This window comes from Dendropsophus ebraccatus, chromosome 4 (genome assembly GCF_027789765.1).
Source record: "Dendropsophus ebraccatus isolate aDenEbr1 chromosome 4, aDenEbr1.pat, whole genome shotgun sequence".
Classification (NCBI taxonomy): Eukaryota; Metazoa; Chordata; class Amphibia; order Anura; family Hylidae; genus Dendropsophus; species Dendropsophus ebraccatus.
Genome location: NC_091457.1, coordinates 145,546,728 through 145,560,901, shown reverse-complemented (window position 1 = coordinate 145,560,901; position 14,174 = coordinate 145,546,728). Strand labels below are relative to the sequence as shown.

The 14,174-nt window shown below is 43.8% G+C and overlaps 1 protein-coding gene across 1 annotated transcript in view; it reads left to right on the top strand.

The window, feature by feature from the left end:
* The first annotated feature begins 1,321 nt into the window (after nt 1-1,321).
* RASD2 (RASD family member 2) overlaps nt 1,322-14,174 on the top strand; it is a 31,239-nt gene continuing 18,386 nt past the window's right edge. The window contains exon 1 of the mRNA XM_069967329.1: nt 1,322-1,435. The gene's annotated coding sequence lies outside the window, so the exon portion shown is untranslated. The remainder of the gene's footprint in view (nt 1,436-14,174) is intronic.

The following is a 14,174-nucleotide window of genomic DNA, read 5'->3' as shown; positions in this document are numbered from 1 at the left end:
ACAGCCCCATGTAAATAGTGTAAATAGTGGCATTTTTGTTTAGCACATCCCGGTAGCATTGTTTTTAATTGGTTATGTTGGTTCTAATTCACTCTACCCGTATAACATGTGTAACAAAATATGTTCTGACATCAGAGAGAGGTGGAGCTTAGGGTTTAAAAGCCAGCTCCAGAGGGAGATACAATTGTCATGATTACGGGTACAAACCCACACAGCGTATACACAGCAGATACGCAACAAATACGCAGCAAATACGCAGAAGATTTGTTGGTACAGACTTGATGCTGTGTTCAGTTATTTAGATCTAATCTGCTGCGTATTTGCTGCGTATTTGCTGCGTGTTTGCTGCGTATTTGCTGCGTATCGCAGCAGTAAATACGCTGCATATACGGTGTGTGGGTTTATACCCTAAGGATGCGATAGTATCAAAAACGCGTTGACATCTGTGTGTGAATACTGCTGATGTATCTGTGGTCTTATGGGTCCGAATAAATAAACCTCATTCATCTGCAACTCGCTGGTCCAGTGTATCGTATTGGAATAATTTTTATTTACATATACAGGGTGGTCCAAAAGTAGGTGGACAGTAAGTGTAATAGGGTTATGAAGAGGGAGTAACTAGTGCTGTGCCGCAGTGCTAGGCCAGAGCAGGGGTTAGGAAACTGCATGGTGGTCTAAATGTTGGTGGCAGAAGAGGGGGCCGTGTCACCACCTTTACTACTGCCAGTCAACGGAAGTATACAGGGTGGTCCAAAAGTCGGTGGACAGTGTAATAGGGTTATGAAGGGGGAGATAGTAATCAAACATGGCGTAAAGGAAAACTGGCTCAGTTGCCCCTAGCAACCAATCAGATTCCACCTTTCATTTTCCAAAGAGTCTGTGAGGAATGAAAGGTAGAATCTGATTGGTTGCTAGGGGCAACTGAGCCAGTTTCACTTTACACCATGTTTGATAAATCTCCCCCATTGTCTGCAGGAGTCTAAGAAACTGTGGTACAAATAAAATGTTTTCTTAGAGACGTGTACGTTTGAGGTGAAGGCTAATATGCCACCACATTTAATATAATCCATACAGACACAACACAACAATAGAAACTCCATTATAACACGACACACAAAGAAAACCACATAGAAAGAGACTTTGCCTTCAAGCACGTTTCACCGAATGGTTCCACATCCACACATCACCGATTTAGACAGTACTTTGTATTTTATATACATCTATCCATTATGCTTCGCCTGTGGGTTTTTTTTTAAAAAAAAACAGTTTTATTTTTATATTTTTAGTTATGCAATTTAACAATGAAGCACGAAGACGACAAGTAAAACATCAATAATGTGTTGGACGGCAGAGAAAAGCTAAGACAAGGCTTTGTACGTCATACAGCTTGTAAAGAAAAGTCAGGATCACCGTAGTGTAGCGACTTGTAAAGGCAGTAAGTGACCTTAGGGGTTAACAGGTGAGAGGTGAACATTAGTCACACACACATCACGTACACATCGTGCCTCCATCCTCCCACCTCAGGAGAAATCAGAACTTCAGAAGCTCAGCTAAGCGAGTCCAGACCCGAGATAGTAGCATCACATTCAAGCCAACACTGGACATATTGTGCCAGGCAGAAAGAACAGGCGCATTGGTCCAATTAACCAGTGTCAGAAAGTTATATAGATTTGTAATTTACTTCTATTTAAAAATATCCAGTCTCCCAGTACTTATCAGCTGCTTTATGTCCTGCAGGAAGTGGTGTATTCTTCCCAGTCTGACACAGTGCTCTCTGCTGCCACCTCTGTCCATGTCAGGAACTGTCCAGAACAGGAGAGGTTTTCTATTGGGGATTTACTACTACTCTGGACAGTTTCTGACATGGACAGAGGTGGCAGCAGAGAGCACTGTGTCAGACTTGAAAGAATACATTACTTCCTGCAGGATATACAGCAGCTGATAAGTACTGGAAGACATGAGGTTTTTAAATAGAATTGATTTACAAAACTGTAACATGAAGTAAAATTCAAAAGAACGACCTGTTGTACTTTCCTTATATCTAAAATACTTAGGGGGGCATTTATTAAGTCCGGCGTTTTTTACGCCAGACTTAAAAATGCCCCCGCAGCTCCGGCGCTACGGAGATTTATGTAGAGGCGGACTGCCTCTACATAAATCCCGTGCGCGCCGCTGCGCACCGCCGAAAGCCTACGCCAGCTGAGGACTGGAGTAGGTTTTCGGCGTATATTTGGGCGGAACGGATGGTAAATCGCGCGGACTCTGAGTCCGCGCCCTCCGTTCCGCCCACTACACGCCCCCTTTCCGCCCCCCTGGCGTACTCGGCGGAAAGTGCCGATTTGCGAATATTTTATTCGCAGATCGGCCATTTGCGTATAAAAAAATACGCAAATCGGCACTTTCCGACAAAAATCATCTGTTCGCAGGATGATACATGTGGCCCTTAGAGTACCTGTAAAATACTAAGAGTACCTGTCAGTAAAAAAAAAAAACACAGAGACATATCAAAATGACAGAATTTTAATGACAGGTGCCTCGGTCCTTTTTTTGAACCGTAGCCTGCTTCCTACGCACAGCACCAGTCTATTCCCGGCCACAGGCCCGACCTGACACACTAGAGGCAGACCCCGGTGTGACGAAACCCCCTCGCCTCTGTGACGCGGCTCCATTGATTCTAATGCAACCATGTCACTGAAGGGAGGGGGCTTCATGTAAAAATCTTAAAGCGATGTACCCGATGGTACATTTGCTTAAATGTGTACATTATATTTGGAACCATGACAAATTATAAAATTAGTCGAGAGAGGATAACGGCCCGCACTGTAATGCTTAGTGTCAGTTCGGGGCTGGATGTCTTTTTCCGCACGTACTATAATAGTCAAATCCCCACAAGATCAGTATCAGTCTTGTCCAATCAGAGTTTTAAAAACATTTCCCTAGTCCAGGTGTTTTCTATTATTACACATTAAGGACCTGTGCCGGGGTGACAGGCTCCCGAACCCCGTTAGAGCCCCCTATACTTACCTCATGGCGCCAGGGTCCCGCTTCCGAAGCCGGTCGGGTGACTGAGATTTCAGCGCCAGAAGCCCAGCGCGCGCGCTCACAGGAGAGTCAGATGCTCATAGAGAATGAATGGGGAGTCCGATGCTCCGTCATTCTCTATGGGCATCGGACTCTCCTGTGAGCGTGCGCCGGGCTTCGGGCTCTGAAATCTCAGTCACCCGGTCGGGAGCCTGTCACCCCGACACGGGGGTGGGGGGGGGGAGTTGGGGTGACAGGTTTCCTTTAAGCAGGACTTAAAGGGCTTTTCCAAAATCTCCAGGGCCTGGTGTAAAGAGTCTAATATTCCATCTTTTTTTTTTTTATCTTCCAGGACTTTATCTTAATGGAAAATGGAAAATGGATAATAATAATAATAATAATAATAACAATAAAAATAAATTAATTCCACACTAGTGTATTAATGTTAAATTCAACATTGTGTTGAAGTATGTCTGGCCAATATATAGACTATTTTTCTGGACAGTGTATAGCAATATATATATATATATATATATATATATATATATACACAGACTGTATATGAAGTGAGACAGTATATATAGCTGTATAAATATTATTGTTACTCACATAGTTTTAGCACATCGCACATTGCTGTCTCTTTCTCTGGAAACCTGGGACTAAGCATACAGTATATCAGATTACAATGGCTCCTCTAATATTCAGCAGTTCACGTCTTCATTGTCTAGCAAACCCCGTATATAACAGCTCATTAGTCTCCTTGTATATACAGCGGTACATCAGAATCATCACATATTCCACAGTACAGCTATATACTATTAGTCTATCTACACCATTTCATGGGGAAAACATTTATAGTCACTCAAAGCTCCAGGTGGATGTTACATCATTACTGGAAACTTATCTCCCCACAATGGGAATTCATAGAGTGGGACAGGACTGGGTGGGCCATGCCTCTTTACACTGCTCACCATGTGACGAAACTGAAGTGTTATGCATCTTCCTCAAGTCAGTACGATTTCAATTTAACTTTTAGTTTATTTCACTACTTTAGCTGTAGTTTTTATTGGTTCCACCCTTTGGCGTCTTTTGCGCTTATGCAGTTTACTGTGTGAGATCAGGAATGTGATAATTTAATAGTTCGGGCAATTTTGCATGCGTTGATACCAAATATGTATATTATGATTATTATTATTATTTTATTTTATTTTTTTACTTTTTTTTTTTATTTAAAAGCTAGGAAAAGGGGGGTGATTAAAATTTTTGTTATGGGATGGATTTATTTATAGATATATATTTTTTTTTCCACACTTTTGTTGTCGGCTGCCAGCTTGGGTCGTGAGCCCTCTCTATATCCTCTTAGCAACACCATGACGGATATATTCAGCATTGGGCAATAAGGTTTTTTTTTTTTTTTTTTTCATACTACTGTCAACAATGGCTGTGCCAGGAACTGCAGGGTTGCCCTACTGCATTCCGCATTAGCGATACTGATAATGTCTATCCTAATGAATATTAACATTAGAATAGACATTACAGTTGGTGAAGTTGACAGTTATCCCCACTCACTCACTAGGCGAGGCTCAGGTATCTTACTGTGCCAGGACCAGGGCTTGAGCAGCCCTGCGGTTCCTGACACAGCTATTGATAGCAGCAGAGGAACCATGTTGCCCCATACTACTGTCAGCCAGTGCAAAAATGTTAAAAAATAATTTACATTTTCTCTAAGTAATGCTAGACACCATTGGCACCTGACAGATCCCATTGACCGTAATGGTGTCCATCAGGTTTCCATTTTATGCTCCTCTATTTCCTCTGGGATTTTTCTTATCTAAAACAAATTTTCTTACTAGAACAATAGGCAATACGTAAAAAGAAGATTAGAAGCGCATAGAGTAAGGTCTCAGGTTCACCCACCACAGCAAGCATGTTCTTAACCGCTACTAGAAAAGTGATCTGACCAGCTTTTTCCACATGGCATTCACCCTGCTGACACTGCACGTGTTCCAGAAACTGGCAGAATGCTTACAGGGTTCATCATCATCACTAATAGTATAAACATGATAACATCACATAGAAAATTACGACAATAAAACATTGTGGTTAGTAAAGCTTTCGTGGTGGGGCATAATAATTGTTTCTATAGAACATCCCTTGTTGTATTTGTCATTGTGCTGCACGGCCATGAAAGGGTTATAAGACTATGGGAGGCCGCCGGCATCTCACTTACTGGAAGATCTTCCTAGATGCTGATTACAATAACTTCTGTGCCGTGATGGGATTTCCTGAGCGATTCCCTCCAAATGATTGTTCTGAGCTGGAAAAAAAAGAAGGTTTACATATTAAGATGGGCCTGAAGGGTGGAGTATCCCCCTGTGTCATCCCCCTGACTAAGTCGTGACTGCTTTGCTTATATATATAACCTGATTACAGGAAACAAGCGGATTCTCACAACACTTACAATGACTTGGCAATGGGCTCTTTTTGAAATAAATGAAAATGGCCATTATTTCTCTCTTGTTTGACTTGTTTGGAACCAAAAGTTATCAGGTAACGTTATACTTGGAGATTACTAATACAAAGGAAGTGCAAGTAAAAGTGCAGGTGTCACCTATGGAGTTGGCCGGAGTTCAACACAACCTCACCCTAAATCGGTCATTTCAGGGCAGCACAGCCCGCCTCGAAGTGGTCATTTCAGGGTCAAAAACAATATCATTAATAATAGTACATCAGGAATTTTCCAAAATAGAAAATTTTATTTCACCGATGGGATTCTTTCAGTTTTGCTGCTTCTGGAATCTACATAAAGAAGCTTGTGGACCTGAGGAATGATCTTAACCCTTATATGCCTTGGTGGCTGGGCGCTGGGGAAGGAGTGGGCTACTATTTGCAGCCGACACCTGGCAGAAATGACCGACATCAGTGTTCACTCAGATGTAAGTCAATAAAGGGAACTATATAACCTGCTTTTATGTCCCTATGGTGCACAGGGCTGAAGATGAAGGTTATTCTCTTACTCTCATCCTCAGCATCGGTTTTTGGATATTAATAGTTTATTACAGGGGTGGGGAACCTTTTCCATGTCGAGGGCCGGTCGGGCATTAATAAAATCATTCGAGGGCCGCATACCGTGCGCAGCAATTAGTAGCGTGGGTTTGCAGCACCCGAACAAGGCAAAGTATTGTTCCCCTAGTGCCCCTGCTATTGTAGTTAACCCCCAGTGATGCCCCTGCTATTGTAGTTAACCCCCAGTGATGCCCCTGCTATTGTAGTTAACCCCCAGTGATGCCCCTGCTATTGTAGTTAACCCCCAGTGATGCCCCTTGTAGTCTAGTTAACCCCCAAGTCATGTCCCTGGTGGACTAGTTAACCCCCATCAGTCATATCCCTGGTGGACTAGTTAACCCCCATCAGTCATGTCCCTGGTAGCCTAGTTAACCCCCATCATTCATGTTCCTGGTAGCCTAGTTAACCCCCATCAGTCTTGTCCCTGGTAGCCTAGTTAACCCCCATCATTCATGTCCCTGGTGGCCTAGTTAACCCCCATCAGTCATGTCCCTGGTGGCCTAGTTAACCCCCATCAGGCATGTCCCTGGTAGCCTAGTTAACCCCCATCAGGCATGTCCCTGGTAGCCTAGTTAACCCCCATCAGGCATGTCCCTGGTGGACTAGTTAACCCCCATCAGGCATGTCCCTGGTAGCCTAGTTAACCCCCATCAGGCATGTCCCTGGTAGCCTAGTTAACCCCCATCAGTCATGTCCCTGGTGGCCTAGTTAACCCCCATCAGGCATGTCCCTGGTAGCCTAGTTAACCCCCATCAGGCATGTCCCTGGTAGCCTAGTTAACCCCCATCAGTCATGTCCCTGGTGGCCTAGTTAACCCCCATCAGGCATGTCCCTGGTAGCCTAGTTAACCCCCATCAGGCATGTCCCTGGTAGCCTAGTTAACCCCCATCAGTCATGTCCCTGGTGGCCTAGTTAACCCCCATCAGGCATGTCCCTGGTAGCCTAGTTAACCCCCATCAGGCATGTCCCTGGTAGCCTAGTTAACCCCCATCAGTCATGTCCCTGGTGGACTAGTTAACCCCCATCAGTCTTGTCCCTGGTAGCCTAGTTAACCCCCATCAGTCATGTCCCTGGTGGACTAGTTAACCCCCATCAGTCATGTCCCTGGTAGCCTATTTAACCCCCGAATAAAAAATAAATAAACATCCCACTCACCTTACCTCCGCTCCCACGCTGTCCAGGTCCTCTTCTGTCCCAGGTCCTCTGTGCCGGTCTTCTCCTGCAGGCGGCGCGCGATGAAATGACGTCATCGTGCGGCCTGCAGGAGACTGAAGACACGCGCTGCTCTGCTGGGGAAGGAGCCAGCACAGACAACATCCTCCTGTGTCCGCCAGCTGTCACAGACACAGGAGGATGCTGTGTGCGCCGTCTCCTTCCTCCTCCAGAGCGTCGCGCATCACAGGGGAGCTGCGGGCCGCATTGGGAGGTCTCGGGGGAGATGCGGCCCGCGGGCTGGAGGTTCCCCACCCCTGGTTTATTACATATGCTAATGAGGCATTTTGGTGCACTGGGGACAGGGCTACCACCCTCAGTGCACCAATCTGCCCCAGCCAGCTCAGTCAGTGAGTGACTAGGCGGGATTCTACTCCAGTCCCTGATTGACTGAGCGGCCAGTGCATCAACTATGACAGGCCTTTTCCCAGAGTCATGACGACATCACAGCTCCGGAAGGGGTGCCGGGGCCGTTCCTGCCGCTCTCCGCAGACATGGGGAGAGGTAAGTTTGTTCTTGTAATCAAATCCCCCCCCCCCCCCCCCCGCTGGCTGCTGAATTTTATAATCCGGCAGATTTCTCCTTTAAGAGGGGCAGGCCAACTGGGGTGGATCGATACTAGGACCTATCAGTATTTTTGTGGCACAGATCACGACCCCAAAACACCTTCAGGCGTGTGAACGGGGCGAAACTAATGAATGGGTTTGTTGCAATTACGAACAGAAATTACGAACGTGTGAATGTAGACTCAATTGGCCCAAAATAATTGACAAAATAAAGTCTTGGGCAAATTTGTAATTTAGACCATCTTGCTCTCCGGCTTTTATCTAAAGCGCAGTCAATGGAAATGAGCGGCAAATAACACAATTATAGAGTATAAGTACAGCATGCATACACCTGGGATTTAATCACCAATGTAACCTTCCATTCACTGGCCGGGGGCCCTTCATTCCTTGAGGGTTTTTTATTAAACTGAAAGAATCTAAAAGGAGGATAAAGAAGGATACTATCACCACCACCCCTGGGGGGCACCAAAGGCAGAGATTGGGGCTTCTTCTTAATTGTGCCGGGACGGACGCTCACAGGGTAGAGATGCCGACTTAATGGCTGGGAAGAAATGTAGGTCATTGTCTGTGTGTGACTGCATCCAGGGCAGTCATAGTTCTTACATGCAATATAAATGGAAGTTTATAATTCAATGAACCAGTCATGTGGTGTAAAACAAGTGGGAGAAGTCTAAGAAGAAGATATTCAGAAAAAAGTGTAAGAAAGGAAAAATATGCCCCGCGAGCTGCCCCGGATGCTGGGGTGAAGGGTTTCCTTTAAAGAGGCATTCCAGGAAAAATGAACTTTGAATAGGGAAAAAGTAGGAAATCGCCAGGGGTCCAACCTCTGTCCAATCTCGGGCCCCGGCTTATGTATTATGAATAGAGCCGCAGTTATGGCATGTGACCCGTGGCTCTATTCATTCCTATGGAGCCGCCGGAAAGAGCCAAGTACATCGCTCTTCCGGCATACTCAGCTCTTTCCGTCGCTCCATAGAAATGAATAGAGCCACATGTCACATGCCATACCCGCGGCTCTATTCATAATACAGAATCCGGGGCTCCATGCGAATATCGGCGGGGGGTACAGAGGTTGGACCCCATGTGATCTCCTACTTTTCCTGGAATACCCCTTTAATACAGAAGCCCATGATAGATCCCTATGACCTGAGGTTGGTCCAAAACTTGAGGATTTATTATACATGTCTGAATAATTAAAGGAGTACTCTGACGTCAGGTAAAAAAAATAAACGAGCTGGAGAAGCATTGCTTTCCTGTCTGCCCCAATTCTAAAGCTACCAAAAATATTGTTGTTTTTATGGTTTTAGTTCTGTATCTTGTGGTTATACTTCCTAGTTGAGCAGTTGGTCAGTACTGGTAGTCCCAGAATGCATTGCTTTCCCTTAGTCATTCATCACAGTACTCCCACCCTGCTTACTTCCCTCCCACAGCACTCCCACCAGTTCCCCACCCAAACCTGTAGCAGAACATCTCATATCACTGCAGAATATTGCACAGTAAGGTTTCAGCACCTGCTGCATTATTCATCACAAGACAGCATGTTGCGTTTATGATGCAATTTTGCCATTATTTTTTTCATATTTTGCCATATTGTACAAATCAGTGGTTAGCACTGTAACCTTGCAGCTCTCGGGTCCCGGGTTCAAATCCCACCAAAATGGACAAAGTATGTAAAGTGCTGCAGAATCAGTTGGTGCTATACAAATAAAAGCATTATTATTATAAATAACAGGAAAATTGCATTAAAAGCATCATGTGTGAACACTGTCTAAATGTCCTTAGGAAGATTTATATGTATCTGTGTATATGACAGAGAGATGGGGATGTAGGCTGGAGGGGCTGGTCAGAGATGGTGGAGGTAGAGCTCAGAGGCCAGATCCAGCCAAGCCTCCTGTGACATCAGAAGATGATGTGTTGTCTATAGAGGGAGGGAGGAGCCAGGGAGCTGCTGAGACAATACACATTTTGTATTCCTTATATTTTCCATTTCCTGTCAGGGATGAATCATGGAAAACCATGTTAAAGCTAGGTGCTATCAGTGATAACCAGGGGCGTAGCTAGGATTCATGGGGCCCCATAGCAAACATTTTTAAGGGGCCCCCACTACGCACAACACAAAGCACACACACACACATATATATATATATATATATATATATATATATATATATATATATATATATGCTTTATTGCTGGTGTGCTGATAACTCCTGCCCTCTGCACGTTTTCCTTTCCTACTTGATTGGAGGACAGAGGTCAGAGGTTATCAGTGCAGTGAGGGAAAGATCTCTGTCTACTCCTTGTTAACCCTTTTTTTCTGTTGCAGCATGTAAGTAAACATTGGGAAACTTACACACTGCAGTCCATAAGGGGTTAAGCAGGACAAACGCTCTTACCTTCTCCCCCGGGCCCCCCTTCTGCAAGGGCCCCATAGCAACTGCCTACCCTGCCTCTATAGTGGCTACGCCACTGGTGATAACACTGTATTAGAAACATATATCTTGGGGTGATAGCTTTATCTAAAGGGAACCAATCAGCACATTTGTGCCGTTTGGGCTCCCAGAACGGCTACACAAACCTCCCAGCCTGGTCTCCTGGGGTGTTGGGGATTCTGGGGTCTGCAGTCTTCATGTCTGGTAAAATGTGCTGATTGGTTCCCTTTAAATTTCCTTATATTGGAGTATCCCTTTAATTTAGCTATGAATGATACATAAAATGTTCTGGGAAACTTATTGACATATCTTTTCAACCTAAGTGACTACGTGCGTGCGAGAGGGAGACGCAGATTGCTGAGAAAGCAGAAAAAAATGTTTGAACGCTAAAAAATAACATAAAATATGCATTGCCATATGATACCTGAGAGAAAGACGGAGATGAGAAGGGAGCAGATTATATGGTGGTTGTGTAAGAACATCCAGTCATATCCGAGTATATTATTTTATTTACTTATTTATTTTTTTTATTGATCATTTTATTGATTCAAACTCTTATAATTCACTGGAAATTAAGGACAGGACAGTCCGCTAATCTACAACCATCTGTTCCTTGTCATGGCACCTCGTAAATATTACCATATGTGATAGAAGAGATTGGAGATGTTTCTTCTCTGCACTTCTGGGTGTTTAAACATTTGATGTAGTCATCCAAAACTCGTGGGAAAATCAGATTAAGGTTGCCCTGTTTCCCTTCCGTGGTGTTAGTCATCCATCAGTTTGTGTAAAATATATATACACATCTGAAATATTTATAGGCCCTGACTCCCCGGAGGTCCTTGCTCGTTGACCTCAGTCTTGTTAGGTATCTTGTTTCTGTGGAAACAATAATGATAATATCATCATGTGGAGGAAGAATAAAAAAAATCAAAAAGAGTCAAAGAGACTAAGAAGTAAAATATTTCATATCAAATAAAAAAGATTGATGATGATGTCATACATTCTACTGTAGACCTCATAGCTACGTGCGACATCTGTATCATCTGGTAAAATTGGATTATGGTTCACACAATCTTTCATGTCTATGTATGCCATAATGTTTATATAGGGATGACCCAGGACCTGACATGGCAGGCACCAGTTGTTTAAAGGGAAACTATCAGCAGATTACGTACGGAGCTCTGAAGTTGAGGGTAAATTTTATACCTTCATCCTGTGCGCCATTTCTGTGATATTAGGAGTTTAAGGGCCCTATTACACAGGATGATTATCGTGCAAAAAATCGATATATCGTTCGAATTTAAACGATAATTGTTCTGTGTAATTGCAGGCAACGATCGGAAAATCGTTTGTATATTGTTGATCGTTGATTTAGATCTGAACCTAAAATTATCGCTAATTGTTCGCTGTAATTCCACATTCGTTCCCTCAAGTTCCGCATTTTTTCACTAATCGTTCAGTGTAATTGCACATTGTTCATTGTTTTGCTGGGATCAGAAGGAATGGTAACGATCGCAATAATGATCGTAACTAACGCCCATCGTTCTGTGTAATATGGTGAACGATTTCAGGTTAACAATAAACAATCCCCGTTTGCGAACGTTTATTGTTAGTCGTTAATCGTTAAAAATCGCTCGGTGTAATAGGACCCTAATTTCAAAGGAAGGAAGAATAGTAGAAATAGAGGTAGTTATTGCAGGATGTCCTTCTTTAATCTGCTTAAAGAAGTATTCCGCTTTCTTTTAATTCACCCATGGCAGCAGGCTGGCACTTATACTTACCATTGACTATCGGTGTCAATTGTGGTCCTATGGCGCAGTTCAAATCCTGCCTGCATGATCTCTTCGTCGACTGGCTCCCAACTAAAGAGGCCGGAAGTCAGGGCTGTCATGCATGCATTGGAGATGCTTTGGAGACCCTGACTTCCGGCCTTCAAAAACGCTCTAGAAAAAAAGAGAGTTAGAAAAATTATGACATCACTGCCAGCGGGATCCGAATGGCGCCGTGGGACATCGATCTTCAACGGTAAGTATAAGTACCACAATTCTATCGGTAGGGATTAGCGTTAGGGATGTCAGTAGGGTCTAGTGCTTAGTGGGTACTAAAATGAGCTCGCTTGCGCCGAATGCTGTACTGCACCAACTTTCGTTAAATGTAAAAGAACTCCCAAGTTTCCTTAGCTGACTGCTGCGTCTCAGGTGCTTTGTGCTTCTTTACAAGGACAGGAACAGATTAACTTGAAGGTCCTTTCCCTAAGACCTGGTAACATGTTCACACTTTGCTACTAACTTTCCAGGCAACAGACTAAGTTGAAAAAATTCCTAAAAAACAAACTTATGACATATCATAGAGAGGTCAGAGATTTGTATTGATCCGGGTACTGAGCCCGCGGCAATTGTTAGAATGTAGCGTGCGCTCTGCCTCTTTATCTCCGTCTCACTAGTAAACTAGAAGTTGACGGAATTATAATGGAGCCCTATGGAACTTCCAGTAATCGATGTACCAGAAGTTCCATAGGGCTCCATTATAATTTTGTTGACTGCTACTTTAGCAGTGAGACAGAGATAAAAAGGCAGAGTGTGTGCTGCTGCACGCGTCTGCCCCTTCATTCTAATGATTGGCGGGGGTCTCAGCACCCGGACCCCACTGATACAAGCCTCTGATACATCACTATGACATGTCAGAAGTGATAGGTACCCTTTAAGGATATGTTCACTTGCTAAAGATTTACATTTTGTGCAACTACTTAAGTTTTTGCTATTAAGTTGTTGAATGTGGCGACCGTACCTTTTAATGTGTTATTACCGGTAAAAAAAACAGATTACACCTACTTACTGCAGAAAACATCACGTTACCGTCCATGTTCCCCGAGGCTTACATATTATATAATCTTGCTGTGAAATATTTCTTAAGCTTTTCCGTGACTAAAGAGTCTCCTGTAGGAATGCATTGTGTCTTCACGCAGGGCCGGTGTTTGGATTATAAAGCTCTTACATGAGGATGTTTCTAGGAGTTAGTGTGAAAAATGAACAGGCTGCGGCCATAAATATCCCCGATCCTCAGTGATTTGTGTTTATTCTTCTTCTTCGGAGCAGATCTGCCCATTTCCTTTCTCTGTAAAGCTAATTCGCAGACCTGGCTTTTGGCACTGAAGGCTTTGGTCTTTGATAGCATTGTTATATATTGTATAAACATGGAATCTTTTCCCCTGATAGAAAGTGAAGGCTGGAGTAGATGATGTGACACCTTTACGAGGCGTTGATGTTTTTGATGCTAAATCTTTTGATCTCTAAAGTAGATATGGCCAGGACTGTACAATGGTACACTAGTCGTCTACAGGCTAGTGCGTGAATCCAGTGGAGCAATTGCCAAGACACCAACGATATCCCAGTAGATAGTCCATGCCGAAGAACTGATTCTATGAGTTTCATCTAGAAAACCAAAGGAGTCAATCTTAACTGCATTGAATCTTCTGTTGATCTTTTACAATTACATAAAAGGGAGAAGCCCCATATAAGTGGCATGGGGTGCCTCCGACCCCCTAACAAAGTCCGGACGCTGTATAAAAATAAAATATAAAAATAACTTTGTAAAAACCCCTCTTAGAGTCTTTGCACACTAAGTAAAAGAGGCTGAATTTACAAGCACGGTGGATTCCGCTTGAAATTCAGTCTGTCTACTTCTTCAATGGGATTTCTCTTGCGCCTCTCCTCTCCGCTCAAAGAATGGACATGTTTCGAGCGGAGAGGAAAGGCGCAAGAGAAATCCCATTGAAGAAATAGGACAGGCTGAATTTTTAGCATGCGGACCTGTAAATTCAGCCTCTTTTACTCAGTGTGACTAGGCCCTAATACATTACAAGGTTGTACAGTCCATG